General features: G+C 45.0%; 1 protein-coding gene across 1 annotated transcript in view; it reads right to left on the reverse strand.

The window, feature by feature from the left end:
* Window positions 1-961, reverse strand: part of LOC115429898 (transcription factor 4-like) — a gene marked incomplete at its 3' end in the record, with an annotated part of 164943 nt that extends 163982 nt beyond the window's left edge. Inside the window, exon 1 of the mRNA XM_030149707.1 lies at window positions 55-961. The remainder of the gene's footprint in view (window positions 1-54) is intronic.
* Between the last annotated feature and the right edge of the window lie 5480 nt (window positions 962-6441).

A 6441-nucleotide genomic window follows, 5' to 3' on the forward strand; every position in this document is an offset into this window, starting at 1 on the left:
TGGAGAGATAGAAGGAAAGGAGAGGAGAGGAAAGGAGGAGGAGGAGGAAGAGCTCGGCTGTTTGCGCCCGCTCCTGCTTTTTTCCTCCACAGCGAAAAAAATCCAGTAAAAAAGCAGCAGAAACGGCGTCGATCACAGATGGTTCATCCTCCGACCACGGACACGGAGCGACACGGAGCGTGGAGAGAGAGGGGGTGGGGGGGCTCCCGGCGGTCCCTCAGTCCTCAGACCCGGGCTCCGTGTTGAAGAAGAAGAAGAAGAAAAAACCCACTACAACAACAACAAAAAAAGAAAAAAGCTGACAGGAAATCAAAGCGGGAGGCGACGGGACGGGGAGTGTTTTCGCGTGGGTTTCGGTGCGTGTTTCCCCTCCAGAGAAGCCCCGAAAAGTCCGAGCGAGCTGTCCGCGTCAGGGCGCAGTGGCTCCGCCGCGGACGGATGCCATATAAATAAATAAGACGCTGCGTCTCCGCGAACGCACCGCGCCTCCACGGAAACGGAGGAAGAGGAGGAAGAAGAAGAAGAAGAAGCACAGGCGTCCTGGTCTGTACCCGACCGGACTGGACTGGCCCCCTTTAGATCCGCACGGCTCGGCTCGGCGCGGCTCGGCTCCGGTCTCTGCTGCCTGCTGCTGCTGCTGCTGAAGACCCCCCTCCGGTACGCAGGACGGATCCGGTGCGCGTCTGGCACAGCCTCGGGCGTCAGTGAACGCGTCCGTGCGGGGCCGCTCACACCGAACCTGCCGTCCGCTGCGGGGGGAAGCGCACCAACCTGCCGCAAAAAACACACACAAATGTGGAAAGAAAATTTGGGTTTGTTGGTTTGAGTGATTGGCTGATTGGTGCGTGGATTGGACGCCTTCAGTTGGACTGGGAAAGGAGAGTGACGGCGAGGAAATGGCGCCGAAAACTAAACCAAATCAACTTTTATTGTCTTATTTTAACACTCATTCATCTGCTGTTACATGCACTTTGTATTTTTACTGACTGAGGGTGTGTTTGGAGGTTTCTGAAGTGGGGGGGTGGGGGTCCAGTTTTCAATGGATCTATTTAGGTCACAGAAAAAAACTGAAAACACCTGACGGTCACATGTAAGTTTGATTAGAATAAAAGTCACAGTAACTGTTGAACCCTCATCATAACTGTGTGTGTGTGTGTGTGTGTGTGTGTGTGTGTGTGTGTGTGTGTGTGTGTGTGTGTGTGTGAGAGAGACGGTGGCTCTGTGGGGTCAAAGGTCAGCAGCCTTCACACTCAACCGTGACGTCACTTGATGCCGTTTTCGGAGCCTGACATATCAGCCGCCATCTTGGTTCTTTAATGAAGACAGAAGTGACCGTATGTGGACAAAAAGAAGCCGAAGTCAATGAAACGTAAACGGACGCAGTGATATCCATCAAAAGTGAAGTTGAAAGTGTGTCCATCTCCCCCTGGTGGCCAGATGTGGAACAGCTCATCAACCTGTGTGAGTTTTAAAAGACGGAGGGGCATTTGTGGCATCTGGCACAGCCTGGGCGTCAGTGAACGCATCCGTGCGGGCCGCTCACACCGAACCTGCCGTCCGCTGTGGGGGGGGGGGTGCACCAACCTGCCACAAAAAATACACACAAATGTGGAAAGAAAATTTGGGTTTGATTTGGTTTGATTGATTGGTTAGTGGCTTTTACGCCTTCAGTTGGACTGGGAAAGGAAAGTGACAGCGAAGAAAATGGCACCGAAAACTAAACCAAATCAAACTTTTATTGTCTTATTTTAATACTCATTATTCCGCTGTTACATGCACTTCGTATTTTACTGACTTAGGGTGTGTTTGAAGCTTTTTGAAGTGTGTGTGTGTTGTGGTGTGTGTGTGGGGTGGGGGGGGGGGGGGGGGGCAGTTTTCTAGGATCTATTTAGGTCACAGAAAAAAACTGGAAAACACCTGACGGTCACATGTAAAGTTGATAGAATATAAGTCACAGTAACTGTTGGACCCTCATCATAAGTGTGTGTGTGTGTGTGTGGTGCGTGCGTGCGTGTGTGTGACAGTGGCTCTGTGGGGTCAAAGGTCAGCAGCCTTCACATTCACCGTGACGTCACTTGATGCCGTTTTTGGAGCCTGGCGTATCAGCCGCCATCTTGGTTCTTTCTTTAATGAAGACAGAAGTGACCGTATGTGGACAAAAAGCCAGAGTCAATGAAACGTAAATGGACGCAGTGATATCCATCAAAAGTGAAGCTGAAAGTGTGTCCATCCCCCTGGTGGCCAGATGTGGAACAGCTCATAACCTGTGTGAGTTTTTAAAGAGGGAGGGGCATTTTTAGGCCAATCGGTGACATTTGAGAAGAGAGCGCATGTTCAGCTGCGTCTGCCACAGAAAACATTATCATTATTATTATTATTATTATATATTATTATTATTATTATTATTATTATTATACACTATCCCATCCGCCTTCTCTTGTTTCGTCCCAGTCCATTTGATAAATAGCAAATCTACCTCAAGCCATTGAAAGCCACTGAAGCTCACAAAGCTAATGCTAACACTACAGCTAACAGTGAAAACATGAGCCACCACCAGGTCATTTCAGCCACTGGATAAATGTAAACACACACACAGTTAATGGCAGTAATGTTGACTTTTGTGTACCATTTAAACACTGATTAGATCTAGCTAGCTAAAGAGTAAGCTAGCTAACAGACCAAATAAACAAATATCTCATCAAAAGTGAAGCCGAAGTGTGCGATCTCACCCCTGGTGGCCAGATGTGGAAAAGCTCATAAACCTGTGTACATCGGTGTGAGTTTTTAAAGAGGGAGAGGGGCATTTTTAGGCCAATCAGTGACATTTGAGAAGAGAGAGCAAGTTCCGCTGCGTCTGCCACAGAAAACAGACTATTATTATTATTATTATTATTATTATTTATTATTATTATCATTATTATTATTATTATTATTATTATTATTATTAATATAACTATCCGATCCGCCTTCTCTTGTTTGTCCCAGTCATGTGATAAATGACAAAAACTATACCGAGTCTGGTAAACGAGCCATTGAAAACCAATGACGCTCACAAAGCTAATGCTAACACTGCGGCTAACAGTGAAACATCAGTGAACACCAGGTCCTTTCAGCCACTGGATAAATGTAAACACACACAGTTTAATGGCAGTAATATCGACTTTGTGTAATGTTTAACACAATGATTAGTGCTAGCTAGCTAAAGAGTAGGCTAGCTAACAGACCATATAAACAATATCTCATTTTTGCTAAAACAGATAATGTTAGCTTAGTTCCGCTAACAGTCATGATAGTATTGTTAATATTGTCTTTTGTATTCAAACACAGAAGTCAGACTTTCAGAGATCCACGTTAGATTTGGGGGGGGGGGGGGGTGGAAGGAAGGATGGATGGAAGGATACATCCAAGACCAAATGCGTCCTGTCTAGATCCACGTTGGATTTGCGACTTTACAGAATTCAAGATGGCCGCTCGAGCATCAACAGCCGTAATAATCTATTGTATCTGTGTGTCATTGAATGCATCGCATATGTCCTCCAACAGTCCTGTTTGTAAAATCCAATTGCAACGTTAACATCAACATGTGATGATTGTGATGTCGTCTGTACTTCTGCGATATTCGAGGGTAAATCAAAGACAACTGAAGACATCGATTCCGTCATCGGTCGATTTAGAGAAACTTCAACCTCACCTATAGTCGATGTTAATAATTTTACTTTGCACAAATGTTGTAATCAGTGCCTGTCCATTAAAATTACACAGGTGACTTTTCTTTAAGCGTTTATATTTCATTTGATGATTTTCTTCTTTTTTTTTGTAAAGTTGAATGCAAACAGTTCCCATTTATGTCGACACAACCACAAAACAACGACAAATATAGAGTGTAATTCATGCCAATCTGAAGTGAACGATATTCAGCATTAATTAAACCTTTTTAACAAATTTATTTTAGCTGAGACTTTGGTGCCATCAGAACTGAATCGACATTAAGAACATGCGAATTAAAACGACTTATTCCAGATTTAATAGTCAAACTAAAGTCCTGTAAGTGTTGATTTAAAGCTTTCTGGATGCTTTGAATTGAACACATATATGGCATTAAAAGTGTCCAAAATTATGCAACAGTATGTATTATTTAATTAAAAGTATCAACATCATGAACATACAGGATCCAAAACGGTGTCTTCGCATCTGAAAACAAAGGGAAAACCTGAAATTATGCAACTTATTTTCTCAGTTTTATGCACAATTTTAACTGAAAACACAAAATATGGAAATTCTTCATTTAGTAACAAAAAATCAATACAAAAAATCAGAGTAAAGTGTCAGTTTTTAGCTCTGCCTTCACATCATTTTGTCTTTTTTGTCTCGTTGCACCTTTAATTGATCATTTGTGTTCTCTGTTTCATATTATTACATCCTTTACCTTGTTTTTTTTTATCCTATAACAATTTCTACATCTGTAAGTTTTTTATTTAATGTCTGAGTTGTGGATCTTTGATCACTTGACTTTGACTGGATTATTTTCTCTTTATGACTTTGACTCGTCTTTTAACATCTTTTCCATTTAACTTAAATGTTTGAAGTGCGTTTTAATTGAAGCATATTGTTCGTAACATGAAACTATTAGTGGTTTGTGTATATTAGTGGTATCTTTATGAATAAAGGAAGGAAGGAAGGAAGGAAAGGAAGGATGATAGAAGGGAGAGAGGAGAGGACGGATGGACGCAATAAAGAAAGGAAGGGAGGAAAAATCATGGAAAGACGAAAGGATGCAATGAAGAATAAGGAGAGATGGAAGGAAGGAAGGAAGGAAGAAATGAAGGAAGAAATGAGGGAGAAAGAAATGAAGGACAGAAGACTGGAACAAGGAAGGAGGAAGGAAGAAAGAAAGGGAAGAGAAAGAGGGGTTGATCAAGGAAGGAAGGATAGAAAGAAGCGTGGAAGGGAGGACCGCAATGAACCAAGGAAGGAAAGGATGATAAAAAGAATGGATGATGCAAGGAAGGAAGGTGGATGACATAAAGGAGGGAGGGAGGAAGGAAGGATGGACGCAATAAAGAAAGGAATGAAGGAAAGAATGACGGAAAGAAGAAAGGATGCAATGGAAAACAGAAGGAAGGAGAGATGGAAGGAAGGAAGGGGAGAAAGAAATGACGGACAGAAGATTGGAACAAAGGAAGGGAGCGAGGAAAAAAGAGATGGAATGAAAGACGGAAGAAAGAAAGGGAGAAAAGAAGGGGGACGAAGGAAGGACGGATAGAAAGAAGAGGTAGGAAGGACACAATGAACCAGGAAGGAAAGGATGATAGAAAGAATGGCTGGATGCGAGGAAGGAAGGATGATAGAAAGGAGGGAGGGAGGAAGGATGGAGGATGCAATAAAGAAAGGGAAGAAAGAGGGTGGATGAAGGAAGGAAGGAAGGATAAATCCGTGACCAAAAACACATCCAGGTTCCACACAAACACGTTTTAAAAAACCGTTTTCCATCACATTAAATTTCTGTCACTATGATCCTGTATGACGACCTTTAACCTTCTGTTTGTGTCTTCTATCACCCCCCCCCCCCGTATGCACTTCCTGCTTGGACCTGCTCCGCTGCCCCCCCCCCCCCCGGACCTGCTCCGCTGCCTCGTCCAGGTCAACACTTTACCCACAAAAGGATCTGGCTCTGAACAGATCTGCATCCGCCTGCAGCCACAAAATGACTGGCCTATTTCTGCAAATACACCCTGTGTGTGTGTGTGTGTGTGTGTGTGTGTGTGTGTGTGTGTGTGTGTGTGTGTGTGTGTGTGTGTGTGTGTGTGTGAACACAGGTGCAGCGCTGACATAAAGCTGTGTTTGTTGGTACTGAAGTGCTCCTGTCTGTCGGTCCTTCACTGCTCTTCACTCTAAAACCCACTGGATGACGAGCGGCGCCGTCTTCGATGGCGTCGACGCCGAGAGCGACTGGTTTGGGTTCAAAGCACCGACAGAGACGCAGCGGACAGTAAACGCACCACGACACCTGCTGACCGGCGGAAACACTGAGCACAGGTATGGGTCTGAACCTGGGCCGGAGCCTCATCAACAGAACCCTTTAGTCCCAGGTGGACCAGGACCAGGATAGGGATAGGACCAGGACCGTGAACGGGGACTGGAACAGGGACGTGGACTGGGACAGTGACGTGGATGTGGACCAGGACATAGACAGGGACGTGGATGTGGACCAGGACATAGACAGGGACGTGGATGTGGACCAGGACATAGACAGGGATTGGATGTGGACCAGGACATAGACAGGGACGTGGATTGGACCAGGACATAGACAGGGACGTGGATGTGGACCAGGACATAGACAGGGACGTGGATGTGGACCAGGACATAGACAGGGACGTGGATGTGGACCAGGACATAGACAGGGACGTGGATGGACCAGGACATAGACAGGACGTGGGATGT

Source organism: Sphaeramia orbicularis, chromosome 12, assembly GCF_902148855.1.
Source record: "Sphaeramia orbicularis chromosome 12, fSphaOr1.1, whole genome shotgun sequence".
In the NCBI taxonomy this organism is placed as follows: Eukaryota; Metazoa; Chordata; class Actinopteri; order Kurtiformes; family Apogonidae; genus Sphaeramia; species Sphaeramia orbicularis.